This window comes from Polyodon spathula, chromosome 5 (genome assembly GCF_017654505.1).
Source record: "Polyodon spathula isolate WHYD16114869_AA chromosome 5, ASM1765450v1, whole genome shotgun sequence".
Lineage (NCBI taxonomy): Eukaryota > Metazoa > Chordata > Actinopteri > Acipenseriformes > Polyodontidae > Polyodon > Polyodon spathula.
Window position 1 is genome coordinate 31,518,772 of NC_054538.1, and position 15,800 is coordinate 31,534,571.

A 15,800-nucleotide genomic window follows, 5' to 3' on the forward strand; every position below is an offset into this window, starting at 1 on the left:
AAAACACTGCTAGATGACCAGTGCTTTTCCAGTTTCAAAATAAAATTTCCCTATCTGCACTTTCAGCAATATTTAAAAGACCAGAAGCATTCATAGTAGGTTTGTGGTACACTTCCTGAAGAGCAAAGTGAAAGTAAAGCCTCTTTCACTGGCACTCCTACTCGGGTCCGGATCAATCCTCCGTAGTGTGAAACCACGTACCTGGGTTGTACCCGGGTTAACCCGAGTTCCAGCGACCCACCTCAGGATGTGGGTTGACATGCTTTGACCCGGGTTGAGCAAGATAAAATGCATGACGGCCGTTCGTGAGCCGACGCAATAACAAACAGCCGCGCCCATGTATGAAGGTTTCACTTCAAGGAACATTTCTGTTTATTCTGTTTAGCCATATTTGTGTTGATTGAGACACAGCATGAGTCAGATTGCAGCCGGAATGTAGAAACATTTGCTCTAATCAACATCTGGGCCGATGGTTCAATCCAGAGAAGCTTGGAAGAAGCTTCTGGGGCATCAATACGCGCACCGTGCACTTGCATTCGAGAAGCAGGTCAACCCTGCTTTATCAAAAGCAGTGTGAAATTGCATACCCGCTTAATTTGAATCAATTTAAAGTATTTTAATATTGGAATTTGGTTTTTATAGTTAAACCATTGTTTGACATTAAAATATAAGAGGAAGGTAGATTACATGTTTACAGATGCAGCCATATAACATAATTTATACTTAAAGTACTACTGTGAAATATAGTAATTTACCAGATTTTCCATTGCCATTGTCCGGCTCCGATTCGGATTGGACCGTTTGTCTGAATCTTCCATTAAACTAAGTAAAATATCCTCTGCAGTTAGATTTTGTTTTACACGATACCTTTTCTTACTTCTTTTTAGCCATTGTGTCTTATCTGCTGTCACACGATCCATCCCGCAATACAAGAGGGGCTTATGTGCTCTTAAGCCCTCCTGGCACCAAGTTTAACTAAATTCTGCCGCTGTGTCTTTAATTCTTGCTTTATTCAGTGCAGTTTGATTTCAGTTAGGTCAGTTTGGTGCTTAGTAGATCTCATCAAGAACTTTCATATGATATACTACATGCACTTACGCCCCTCTGGTTCTGAACCCTCTATATATTCTGCCATTCACTCATAATCTGTTTCTCAATTATTTTAGAATATTCATTTAATCTATACTGCATATCCATTAGCTCTTTCTTCACTGCTATTTTAGCTAACACATCCACCCTCTCATTCCCATCTATTCCTATATGACCCGGAATCCATACTAAAATTACATACAAACCTTAAAAAAAGCAATCTGACAATAAGTTATTGACCTCTACAATCCATTGCAATGCCAATATAATCCTTATCAATTCTGCTGTGATAATTGACACATCATCTGTAATACGAATATGCTTTCGCACCTCAAATTCCAGTATATAACAAGCTGCTGCAACCCTGCCATTATCTGTATTTTTTGCCCCATTTGTAAAAATTTTACAATAATTCTCCCAAGTCCCAATCATTACTTACCCATCTCAATGCCCGTTAAATTCAATGTCCTTTGCTTCTCTTTTTCTTTCAACAAAGAAATCAGAGGAGTTTTAAAAACACCACAGACTAATATTTGATTGTACTCTTTCGCACCCTTCCTAAACAATATCTGCGTTTCCTGATCCTCAGTATCTTTAATTCTCACCCCAACAGTTTTATCACACACAGGATTTCCATCCTCCAGTCAATTTAACCCAACTGCATTCTCAGCATTTTCTTAAATACTGTGGCATTTCCAGCAATTACTAGCAATGCTGCTAAAGAGCCATAGCTTGTACCACCACATCCAGTTTTCCCAGATCCTTACTGACTGCATTCTCACACATCCATAATAGGCCTAATCGATGCTCCTTAAATCATTGCTCCCTGATAAACTCTATAAATTCATCTTTTACATCCAATAACTATTTTGTCTATCTGCTGTGTCCATTTCAATTTCTCATCTAACAGTTGTACTATCTTTAACTGTTGTCCATCAAACGCCACACTAATTTCTCCCCATTTTTTCTTATGAAAAAAATAACTCCCTGTTTTTAACGTTGAAAATGTGTCGCCATATTGTTTAGAACAGCGTAGCAACCGATAATTTGTATTATCCTTGCAATATCCGAGGAAGTAAAGAGCCGTATTCCACACTTTTAAGTGGCCCAGTCAGAGATGCTGCTGCAAGCACACATAACTGTTATTAAATAATCTGTTAAGAACAGTGTCTAAATAAAAAAACAAATTACAGTATAATTATTTGTAAGTTACTAAAATTTGTGAGAAGTTTGGCATACTTCCTTTAAAAAAAAAAAAAAAAAAAAAAAAAAAAAATTAAATAACACTGCGCCTGCGCGTTCCTGTGCAGCGTCTGTCTCTTACTGATTCACTACTGCTTATCTCTTCACCATCCTTATTACTTATTTACTAACCAACATGAGGTTGTCTGCGATTTGTGGGGTCTGCGGGAGTTTCACGACCCGTTCTGTTAGCAGGTCCAGATTTGGAGTACGGATTCTGGGGTGTGACAGAGAGCCGGTGCCGCTCGGTAGTTGCAATTGGAGCCCTAGTATTAAGCATGGAAGTAGCAGCAGAATCCAGGTGGGCAAACACCTGAACAGAACCGGGAGTCCCGGGACAGAAGTCGCTATAAGGTATACAAAAAATAAATAAATCAACGCAAAGGCTTTATATTATATGTGTTGACTGTTGTGCTGTATTTATAATTGGGCTGGTATTATAAACCTGATCAAAATGTGTTCATTTCCAGTTGCAGGAAAAAGACTCCCATTGCATAGCAGTTTGAGCCATTACAGTTTTTCTAAGTTTAGAAGATTTATTCCTTAATTAAAACTGCTTTTACAGATAAGTGAGACCTTACCAGAAAATTGTCTCTTCCTTTCATTTGTAACCTCTTGCATGAGAAAATTGGACAAGGATACAAAAATTCATGAAAGGGGTCCCTTTTAAACTGCTTCACCTTGACACTACAGGCAAACAGCGTAATTGAAAAGTCATTAATTAAGTTAAAATTAAAAAAAAAAACAATCATGACTGTATTGGGGTTCATGCAGAGCAGACATGATTGGGACTGTGCAGGATTTACAGCGCGATTCCCTATAACATGTTTTAAGTTGCAAGGTAGGTATTTATTAAATGGAATAAATCAAAGTACAAATCAATTATTTAATTTAGAACCTGTCGTACTAAAACTAAAAGCAGTCCTATTTTACCTGCAATGTATTTACCTTCCTTTTATGCATTTGATATAACAATAATAAAAGGAAAGGAAAATTCACTTTGCTTTTGAATCACTCAGTACACAAGGTAATTCAGATGTATAGGTAAGGGAAAAGCAGCTTTTCTTGTGAAATTAAAACATTTCTCATGGCTTCATTTAATACGTGCTGATCAAAACATGTTAAAGAGAATTACTGGTTTACCTAGTTAAGGTCATGTGTTACTAATTAAGCTTACTACTAATTGTTTTATTATATACATCCCGACAAACCACGTGTGCGTAATGGAGGTGGTTACTATGGAAGGCCATACAGGTCATAAAATGAGTTCAGTACACGTTTCGCATGTTACCTGCCCAGTTCGTGGCAGTATATGGATTTGGCTTTGGGTAAATGCTATTAGAAGATGGGTAAACCTGGACCCTCCGAGACGAGCATCAGCCGGTGGTTTAATAACCTTAGAAATCGCTTTAATTCAGTGGTAACCGCACTGAAACTAATCTCTAATTTTAAACACATGTTGAAAGATCTGACATTGAATCTAATATTAGCTGTGGTAACTTAATATTGTAGTATAAAACTGAAAAAAATGCAATTAAAAAAAAAAATCTACCTCTATCTATCTCTCTCTATCTATATATATATATATATATATATATATATATATTTTTTTTTTTTGTGTACCTTGTTAATACAAACTGAACCATGACATGGTCAGTATTGTTTGTTTCATGAAGTCGACAGCGCTCTGTTTGCACATGTAGAAGAGATTTTTTCTTATTCTTGATTTTTTTAAAGTGTATTTCATGTATGAAATAAAAAATATGTTATGCCAAAGGTGATTGGCTATTGTTGTAATTACACTGCATGACTAACATATGACCAGCCCCTAATAGGTACTAGTGTAAAATGACCAGCCACCAGGTAGAAAATGCATAGTTCAATTACATTTATTTAGAACACATACTATTTTATGTATTCTGATTGGCCCAAATCAATACTTGTACTAAATAGTTACCTGTGTTCCTGAGAGCTTTGATATTATTACTAGCAGAAAATGCTATTGCTAATGATGCTGATGTAACTGGAGGTTGCCTTTGTGGCCCACAGTGAATAAAAGGTTGAACAAAATATTTCTGATTAAATTGATGTTCTCTAGGAAACAGACTTTAACTAATGGATTCCATTTTTATATAGAATGAAAGTTACAAAAATCTAAAATATATAGCCTGACTACCTATTATAGTGTGTTTGTTTGCTTGTAGGGAATCTATCCAAAAGTCAAAAAAAGAGATTGCTGCATTACAGAAAAGCAGACCTGCTTTCAACCCAGTTCTTGCTACTATGCAGGTAAGGAATCTACCATCTGACAAACAAAGCAATGTAAAATGTTAAATCCCACTGTTTACATTGTTAACAGAGTGACATTTGCAAGGACAAATGAGTGGAATGGTTCCTCCATATATCTTAAGGTTCTGATGCTCTCAGTAACAATTTCTTTCAAGTATGATTAAAGTTGTGTAGGAACATGATTTGGCTAGTTTTTGGATTCTCAGCAGTATATCTGAAGAGGTGGTGTGAACTGAACTGGCGCTGTTTAATATTTGTTTTTTATTCAAACCTTGCTTGCTCTTTACTAACCTTTAGGCAGGTGTTGGAAATGAAGAAGAAGATTGCTGCTGAGGTTAGTCTTAACTTTCCATTTTAGCATTTTATTGTTTTACTCAGGCACCCCCATTTACAGTGTGCTGATTTTACAAAGAAATCCTTTTTTTTTTTTTTTTTTTTTTTTTTACAGATTGGATTAGATGTCATCCATATCTGCCTGCCCAGGGAATGCAGTGAAGATGAGGTATGCTTTTTATTTTTATTTATTAATTTAACTGGAGCACCAAATAACCAGTATAAATATTTAAGTGATTTTGAAAATCCATTTCCCTACCTTGTGTATTACATTCTTAGAAGACCTATTTGTTATGCTGGTTATACTTTTGTATATTTTCTCTTTGTTATTTTCACTTGGACTAAAGTAAAGCCTGTTTATGTTGCCACAACATAACTTCCTTCAAGTCTTGTGTTACACTATTATTCTAATATTTTCTAGCTATAAAAAACTGCCCTTTTTAAGAGACCTTAAATTATTTATGTATTTACTTTTGCAGGTGTTTGCTGCCATTAAAAATACTGAAGTTAAATAAAGACTGGACATAATTATTTGGAAATGTGCCCTATAATTTCTTATGCAATTCATATGCTGTAATCCTGAATAAGGCACGATTGGGTTTGATTACCTGAAGCATGTGTACATTGCAGTCAGTTCTGAAATGCCTAAGTTGGTATTTCATATTTGCCTGGAGTAAAGGCAAGGCTACTTTACTGGAGTTCTTGTGGTGCAATGAGTTTATACACTCACAACAGCTGCTCTGTATGATCACTGACCTTTCAAGGACTATTCAAGCTGAAGTGCTACATAACAGCAGAGGGCACACACTCAACTTGTAAAAAGACTTCAACATGTTTTAACAGGGAGTTCTTCACAGTGGTGTTTCTTAAAGGGGCAATTAAGTTGTTGCATAGCCAGTACCATCTTTTTGTTTGTGCTTTCAATATTTGTTGTACTTCCAGATTTAAAATGTACTGGAACTTTCTACAGGTATTAAGAAAAATGTTACATTGCTAACTTGGTTATTTCAGCTCTCCCAGGTTGTGGATGAGATCCTGAAATTAAATGAAGATTCTAAAGTCCATGGACTTGTTCTGCATCTTCCGCCTGCTGCACAAACACGCAAAGTACTGAACGACTTCATATGGAGAAAGATGTAGATGGGTGAGCTGTAGGCTTCTAGCTGTAGTTGCTCACATTGGTGGGAACAGTTTTTTTTTTTTTTTTTAGGTGAACTAATTTTACATTTATGGTCTCTGATTGAAGGCTTGCCGAAATATGTAATGATATTTTGCATTTACTGTCCGTTTTTTGTAAGACGCTATTACTATAATGTTGTTTGTTATATGCATTTTATTGTAGCAAAGTTTATCAGCATCAAAGTGGGTCACTTTTCTTAGTGTTAGAATTGCTAGTGGCATCTATTATAAAGTTCATATACAGTAGCCAGTTATTTAAATTGGTTCTAACCAGTGCTTTTAAAATCTATTTCCATACCTCTTACTAAATTTATACATTTTAATTCTGGTCCCCTTTTATTATGCTTAAAATTAAGATTGACTAAATCAAAATCATCCCTTTAGTAGTCTGCAGTCGTAAATATAAAACCAAGAACCTTACCAGGATATTACAGACTGTCTGTTATGGGATTCCTAGATGTTCTGTGTTGTTCATGGCTAAACGTTCTTTTTTTTTTTTAAATGATTTTATTTAAAATAGATTTTTCTTTACGTAGAGCATGACACCTGGTTGTTGAAATGTATCATGTTATCTGCCGACCGCACAACAAATGTATCCTGTATCATGCGTGTGCCACGTAGCTCTTTGAGCCATATTTTAATTATATTATAGATCCCATTTCTGAAACTGGAGTAAATAGTATTAGAAATACCATTGGGTTGTTCAGTTGCTTAACCTTCACAAACCTTTCTTCTTGCAGAGTATCTGTTATGAATGTGGGGAGGCTTGTCCAAGGGGATGTCAGTGAGTGCTTTGTTCCTCCTTTAGCCAGAGCAGTAACTGAGCTAATTGGTAAGTCATGAGTTTTCAATTTTGAGTAATTTTAGACATTAGCATTAACCCTCATTGTTGCCAGAGCGCCTTACCCAGTTTTCTTACTTAGCTTAGTTAAAGCATAAGTCTTTACTAACGTTGATTTTACATATTGCTAACTTTTCACGGGTTGCACTAGCGATGCTAGTTATAATGTAAGACTAGAAAATGTACACATACCTTTAGGGAGATGTAATATTAATCTTTATTTTTTTATAGCGCAATTCATACAGCACATTTCAAAGCGTTTTACAGTTTAAAACATTACACAGTGATATTAAAAAAAAAAAAAAAAAAAGTCACAGCAGCATTTACCCACACAAGATGACATGGGAACATCTTTTCTGAAGATGATTTTGTTCATAGTTTTCATCTTCAGCGAATCCTGCGAGACCACATTGATAATTATAGGACATCCTTTTAAATCCATAATCCTTTTAAAATCCTATTATTTTACTTTTTTTTAAATAGGATTTTAATTTAATATATCCAAATAAGTATATATATATATATATATCATATATATAATATATATATATATATATATATATATATATATATACACACACACACACACACACACACACAGTACCAGTCAAAAGTTGAGTACACTTGCTTGAAACCAGGTTTTTCATGATTATCTATGCTTTTAACTGTATAAGCTTGTCTATAAACACTTAATATTTCATTATATGATAAGTGTACTTATATAAGCTGATAATCATAAGTGAATTACATTCAGTGTCATGATCTGGGGTTGCTTTGCTGGTGAGAGTTGGTGATCTTTACCAAGTCCATGGCAAGCTCAACCAGCATGGCTATCCTAGCATACTTCAAAGGCATGCCATTCCATCAGGATTACGGCTAGTTGGGCAGACCTTCATTCTTCAGCAAGATAATGACCCGAAACACACCTCAAAGTTGTGCAAGAACTATCTGGCGAGGAAAGAAAGTCAAGGACAACTCAATCTAATGACCTGGCCTGCCCAGTCACCAGAACTCAATCCCATAGAACTTGTATGGGACGAACTGGACAGAAGAGTCAAAGCAAATCTACCCACAGGTGCCCTACATCTCTGGGAATTTCTGCAGAAGAGCTGGGAAGACATGTCAGATGATTTAGTCAATTGTGCATTCTGTGAGGATTGATCTAAAGGAAACAGTAACAATGTGGGCTTCTAATGGCACTAGCTTGAAGCTGAGGGGTTATGAACTTGCATATGGGACTTGGGACTTCGTTGTTATGCTGACATGTTTGAAACTACTGCAAGACTCAACCATGATCACCAAGGCGCTTTTAAAAGAACTCCGGGACAAAGTGGTTGAAAAGGCACAGATATCAAAGACTTTGAATATCACTTGGAGCATGGTCAAGACAATTATTAAGAAGTGGAAGGTGTATGTTTATATCAGGCCGTCCCACCAAACTGGATGACTGAGCAAGAAGGAGACTGATCAAAGAGGCTGCCAAGAGGCCAGTAGCAACTTTGCAAGAGCTACAGGCTTTTATGGCCAAGACTGGTCAAAGTGTGCATGTGACAACAATATACCAAGCACTCCACAAATCTGGCCTGTATGGTAGGGTGGCAAGAAGGAAGCCATTACTCAAGAAAGCCCACCTTGAATCCCGTTTTGAAGTATGTGAAAAAACATTCAGGAGATTCTGTAGCCATTTGGCAAAAAGTTTTGTGGTCTGATGAAATTAAAATGGAACTTTTTGGCCTAAATTCAAAGCGTTATGTTTGGCACAAACCCAACACAGTGTATCACCCAAAGAACTCAATCCCTACTACGAAACATGGTGGTGGTGGCAGTATCATGTTATGGGGCTGTACAGGGAAGTCCTTGAGGAAAACCTGCTGCCCTCTGCAAGAAAGCTGAAACTGGGATGGAAGTTCACCTTTCAGATGATAATGACCCAAAGCACACAGTCAAAGCTACACTGGAGTGGCTAAGGAACAAAAAGGTAAATATCCTTGAGTGGCCCAGTCAGAGCCCTGAGCTAAATCCAATCCAATCGAATGTGTGGCATGACTTGAAGATTGCTGTCCATCAACACTCCCCAAGGAACTTGACAGAGCTTGAACAGTTTTGTAAAGAAGGATGGTCAAATATTGCCAAATCTAGGTGTGCAAAGTTGGTAGAGACCTATCCCAACAGACTCACAGCTGTAATTGCTGCCAAAGGTGCTTCCACCAAGTATTAACTCAGGGGGGGTGGAGACTTATCCAATTATGATCTTTCAGTTTTGTATTTTTATTATGTAATTTTTTTCTCAATAAAAACTTTTTTTCCCCCTTAACAGTGTGGAGTATGGTGTGTAGGTAAGTGGGGAAAACAATCCTCATTTAAATGCATGAAACTCTGAGGCACTGACCCAACAAAATGTGAAAAAAGTTCAAGGGGGTGTAGACTTTTTAAAGGCACTGTGTGTGTGTGTATATATATATATATATATATATATAAATATATATAGATATAATATATATATTATATATATAATCTATAATAATAATTATATATATATAATTATATCGAGGGCCGCGATATAGCAAGCGACAGCGAGTGGGAGAAGTACAGGCGTGGAAAAGTACAGAGCAGTTTCGAAGCAGAAAGGAGAAATTGCATCTTGAATTGCTTTAATCAGAAAACAGAGGACATTGGGGAAACACAGCAGCAGCTCAAAGTCAAACAGCCGCGTGTGTTTTTCTGATAACAAACAAGCTGAAACTCGGAGCAGCTGATTCAAATTCAGCGCCGTTTTGAGACACGGGCGAGGGGAGGAGCCAACAGCACAGCAGAACAACGCAGTTAAACGAGGCAGTCTTCCCAGCGACAGCGAGTGGAAGCGACAGCGAGTGGGAGAAGTACAGGCGTGGAAAAGTACAGAGCAGTTTCGAAGCGTTTGAAAGCAGGTTGACGGCTGCAGAAGAAACTAAACTTAAAAAAAAAAAAACCCTCAACATGGTCTTCAAGCCTGTAATCTGTGACACCTGCTTGATGTGGGAAATCCGAGAAAACCCAGCGGAGCTAAACCAAGTGTGCGTAAAGTGCCGCGCGATCCAGGATTTGCATAAACTAGTAAGTATGCTAGAAATGGAGCTGGAAGAAGTGAGACAGCAACAGGATCTTGAGGAACTGGCACACCCACAATTCATGGAAGTCTGCATCACCCCTAACAGACTGAAAGCCACCAGGGAGATAGAAGGTCAGAACAGCTGGGTTCAGGTAGGCAGAAGCAGGGAAAAAAAGAAACTTCGTCAAACACAACCACCAGAAATCAAAACAACCAACAGATTTGAGTCACTTCAGAATTTTGATGAGCAGAACCAACAACAAGAGAATGAAAGGAACAACATCCAGGACCCTATTGACAGTGGTGACCAGACAGCAAAAAGAAGGGAGGTCATGATTGTTGGGGACTCCATATTGAGAAACACAGCAAGTTCAGTTCGCAGTTTGGACCCCCTTACTACAACAGTGTGCTGCCTTCCGGGAGCCTCGGTCAAGCACATCACTGAAAACGTGGACAGGCTCCTAGAACGAACAGGAGACGACCCGGTAGTAGTCGTCCACATCGGTACAAACAACATTGGAAGAGACAGACCAAAATCCCTGCAAAAGAAATTCAGAGAGCTAGGAAGGAAAACGCCTTCTCCCACACACTCTGTCGTTGTCCGATAGACTCTTGAACCGGGTGTGAGTTTTAAGTACCTTTGGGTTGTTTTTTGCTGTTTTCAGACGTAGGTAGCGGGAGTGTCTGACTTTTCGGTGGTCCCCTCTGAGCTTCCAGTCTTGTCGACCCAGAAGTCTAAAGACCCAAGCTATCCCCAAAAAGGAGAAAACCAACCAAAACTGTGGTATTTTCTGGTATACTACCCGCACCTTGCAAAGGACCATATGGACAGCTGGAAATAATTAATCAAAACGAATGGCTGAAGACGTGGTGCACACGGGAAGGCTTCACCTATCTTGATCATTGGACCACATTCTACAACGAGGACTATCTGTATAGACGGGATGGACTGCATTTAAATAACAAGGGAACCAGTCTACTCGGAGAAAAGATCCTCGAGCAGGTTCAGAAGCATTTAAACTAGAAAGGAAGGGGGGAGAAATCAACAAAAAAACAGAAGGGAGACCGCAACAAAACAAGAACAAAAACTCAGGTAAGACAACCATTAAATGTATTTATATAAATGCTAGAAGTATCAGAAACAAAATTCTAGAACTTGAAGCTACTGCACTAACAGGTAACTATGATGTGATAGGTGTTACAGAAACGTGGTTGTCTGAGAGTGATGGGGACGAATATAATATTTGTGGGTATACACTGTATAGGAAAGACAGGCAGGACAGAAGAGGAGGAGGGGTAGCGCTATACATAAGAAACAGTCTTGAAGCCCAGGTGTTAAACCTGGACAAAGAAAATAAAACCGAATCAATATGGGTCAGAATAACAGACAAAAATTCAAAAGGCATAATAATAGGAGCATGCTATAGACCGCCAGATTCAGACGGTGAGCAAAATAATCTGTTATACAATGACATTAGAAATGTGTGTAGCAAAGGAGAAGCCATACTAATGGGGGATTTCAACTTCCCCCAAATAAAATGGGAAAACCCAGTGGGTAGCGCGAAGGATGAAATAGAAATGGTGGAAATGACAAATGACTGCTTCCTAACACAATTTGTGAAGGCACCCACTAGAGGGGAGGCATGCCTTGATTTAGTCTTTTCAAATAACGAAGATAGAATAACTAAAACAGAGGTCAGAGAACCACTGGCAAACTCAGACCACAACATGGTCTCATTTGAAGTGTTTTTTAAATCCTCAAAAGTAAAGACTAAAGCTAAGGTTTACAATTTTAGAAAAGCAAACTATGAAGGCATGAAACAGAGACTAACAGAAGTAGATTGGAGTAAAATAGAGAAAACACCCACAGAAGAAGGATGGTTGTTCTTCAAAAATGTAGTACTAGAGGCGCAAAACAATTACATCCCTAAAGTAGACAAATCTAAATGTAAAACTAAATTGCCAAAATGGTTTAATAGATCAATTAAAAAAAATATTCAGCGAAAAAAGGCACTTTACAGAGCATTAAAAAAGGACCAAAAAGAAAGTACGCAGAAAGAGTACACAGAACTGCAAACGCAAGTCAAAAAGGAAGTTAGAAAGGCCAAGAGAGAAATAGAAATGAACATTGCTAAGGGAGCTAAAACCAATTCCAAAATGTTTTTCCAATATTACAACAGCAAGAGAACATTCAAAGAGGAGATTAAATGTTTAAGAGATACAAATGGCAAAATCGTAGAGGAAGAAAAAAAAATAGCAAATATGTTAAATGATTACTTTTCACAAGTTTTTACAAAGGAAGATACTGACAACATGCCCCACATGTCATCCAGTTCCTATCCAGTTTTAAATAACTTTAGCATAACTGAGGCAGAAGTGTTAAAGGGACTAGGAGCTCTTAAAATAAACAAATCCCCTGGGCCGGATGAGATCCTCCCAGTAGTACTCAAAGAAATGAAAGAAGTAATTTACAAACCGCTAACCAAGATCATGCAGCAGTCTCTTGACACAGGGGTGGTACCGACAGACTGGAAAATTGCAAACGTAATACCGATCCACAAAAAGGGAAACAAAACTGAACCAGGTAACTACAGACCAGTAAGCCTGACTTCTATTATATGCAAACTTATGGAAACTATAATAAGATCCAAAATGGAAAATTACCTATATGGTAACAGGGTACTGGGAGACAGTCAACATGGTTTTAGGAAAGGGAGATCGTGCCTAACTAACTTGCTTGATTTTTTTGAGGATGCAACATCGATAATGGATAATTGCAAAGCATATGACATGGTTTATTTAGATTTCCAGAAAGCTTTTGACAAAGTCCAGCACAAAAGATTAATTCTCAAACTGAACGCAGTTGGGATTCAAGGAAAACAGAAAAGTACTGATTAGAGGAAAAACCTCAGAATGGAGTGTGGTAACCAGCGGTGTACCACAGGGATCAGTATTAGGTCCTCTGCTATTCCTAATCTACATTAATGATTTAGATTCTGGTATAGTAAGCAAACTTGTTAAATTTGCAGACGACACAAAAGTAGGAGGAGTGGCAAACACTGTTGCAGCAGCAAAGGTCATTCAAAATGATCTAGACAAGATTCAGAACTGGGCAGACACATGGCAAATGACATTTAATAGAGAAAAGTGTAAGGTACTGCACGCAGGAAATAAAAATGTACATTATAAATATCATATGGGAGATATTGAAATTGGAGAAGGAATCTATGAAAAAGACCTAGGAGTTTTTGTTGACTCAGAAATGTCTTCATCTAGGCAATGTGGGGAAGCTATAAAAAAGGCTAACAAGATGCTCGGATACATTGTGAAAAGTGTTGAATTTAAATCAAGGGAAGTAATGTTAAAACTGTACAATGCACTAGTAAGACCTCATCTTGAATATTGTGTGCAGTTCTGGTCACCTCGCTATAAAAAAGATATTGCTGCTCTAGAAAGAGTGCAAAGAAGAGCGACCAGAATTATTCCGGGCTTAAAAGGCATGTCATATGCAGACAGGCTAAAAGAATTGAATCTGTTCAGTCTTGAACAAAGAAGACTACGTGGCGACCTAATTCAAGCATTCAAAATTCTAAAAGGTATTGACAGTGTCGACCCAAGGGACTTTTTCAGCCTGAAAAAAGAAACAAGGACCAGGGGTCACAAATGGAGTTTAGAAAAAGGGGCATTCAGAACAGAAAATAGGAGACACTTTTTTACATAGAGAATTGTGAGGGTCTGGAATCAACTCCCCAGTAATGTTGTTGAAGCTGACACCCTGGGATCCTTCAAGAAGCTGCTTGATGAGATTTTGGGATCAATAAGCTACTAACAACCAAACGAGCAAGATGGGCCGAATGGCCTCCTCTCGTTTGTAAACTTTCTTATGTTCTAAGAGACCCATAGAAAAACAAATAGGCTAACATTAACAAATACTGTACAACCACTCCCTCGTTTTAATCAGAGGCGTCAGGGTCCTCTACGCAACCTGCTTTTTCTCATTTTTCGTACAAAAAGCAGCACACTGTTTTAATTCGTACAATGGAGGGTAACTGCTTCTCATCAACTTAAGTCTCTGATTAATTTTATGAATCTTCCTCGCTTTTCTCAAATGCTCAAACCGCTGCATTGAAAGAATCCATTCCCAACATAGGAGGCTTGTTGCTAGGGAACTGACATCACTTTCCCTGTGACTTTTGCTTGTGCATTGCTTAACAAAACGGCTTCAGCAAGTAGATGCTTACTTTGCTTTTTGTTATTTTGCAATGCGTGTGTATATGGTAAAAGTACAATATTAATGTTTTGTTTTTAATTGTTCTGTATATTTAATTTTTTGATGTGCAGGGCAGAATAAAGCAAACAGTAATTCTAACTGAAATTGTCTATGTATAGTACAGCTAAGGCATGCTCAGTTAGACTGTAAAACTGGGGAGCCAACTCCAGGACTGCGATATAACTGAATCTGCAGTATAGTGAAGGAGGATATAATGAGAGTTGGGTATATACAGTATATAGAAAAGAAAAAAGTCTGTGAACTCACAATTGCATTTTCCTGTTTTTAAGCGAAGTCAACCAAGACCGGTCGCACTCTAAAAAATTCAGATAAGACCACTGCGATTTTATATTTAAAAAGATTTAAGTTTATTTCATTAAAAACAAACAAAAATGCAGCAGCAAACAACTCGGTTTGACAACGTGTCTTCGTCAAGTACGCATATATATAAAAATGAATCTTGATTTTTATAAATAACACAGGGAAGTTTTTACGGTGTATATATACATTTCATAGAAAACAAAACGATTCCATGATTTCTTTTTCATCTCCAACTGTTTATTTGTTCTATGCTTTAATTTGAGTGCATTGAGACATTAAACTGCGTAAATTTCAATAAAAACTGGAAAAATGGAGGTGTTCTAAAACTTTTGACCGGTAGTGTATATATAAATAATTTACTATAATAATGCAAGCTATGACTTCCTTACAGGTAAATCTTTAGAAGGAGTTACGGTTCTAAGCGTAGGGGAGAATGGAGCGCTTGAAGTTGCTCTGTAGTGTCTAATACAAAGGAAAGGTGGGGTGGCTATGAGCTGTGTTTGGAACTCCGAAAACCTACAAAAACAGGTATTTTTGTCATTTGATTAATCATTACTTATTTTAAACACACAATCATAAGATCTTCAATAATAATAAACAGACAATTAAGTTTGACAAATGTTTCATCAGTGTTCCAATGTCTTAGCAAACTCCTAGATATATATATATATATATATATATATATATATATATATATATATATATATATATATATATATATATATATATATATTGACAGTATCCTCTATGACAGTATCCTCTTGAGGCCTTAGGTGTCTGTGACATTCATATAGAATTTCCTATTATAAAGGCCTCTCCTGTTATTACCCTGTTGGTGGTCAGTGAGAAGTTGAATGCTCTGTCATTGATATACCACAAGATGGCAGCAAAATGCAACACATATGATGAGTACAGTAACCTTTATACAACAAAACGTAAGGGGTTATGAAAGCATTATTGTGCTGATAAATTTGTAACTTTTGCGCATTTTTTCACAAACACATTCTTTATGAATTGGACCCTAGGACTCTTGCAGACACAGATTTCCAGATCTTCTGTATCTGTGTCAGCATAACATGAAGTTTGTCAAATTGAACCAATACAAAGAACATAACACAGGAAAAACTTTTAAGGCCAGAATACGTTGA

The 15,800-nt window shown here is 37.3% G+C and overlaps 1 pseudogene; it reads left to right on the forward strand.

The window, feature by feature from the left end:
• Nucleotides 1–2,467: 2,467 nt before the first annotated feature.
• LOC121316401 overlaps nt 2,468–15,800 on the forward strand; it is a 91,220-nt pseudogene continuing 77,887 nt past the window's right edge.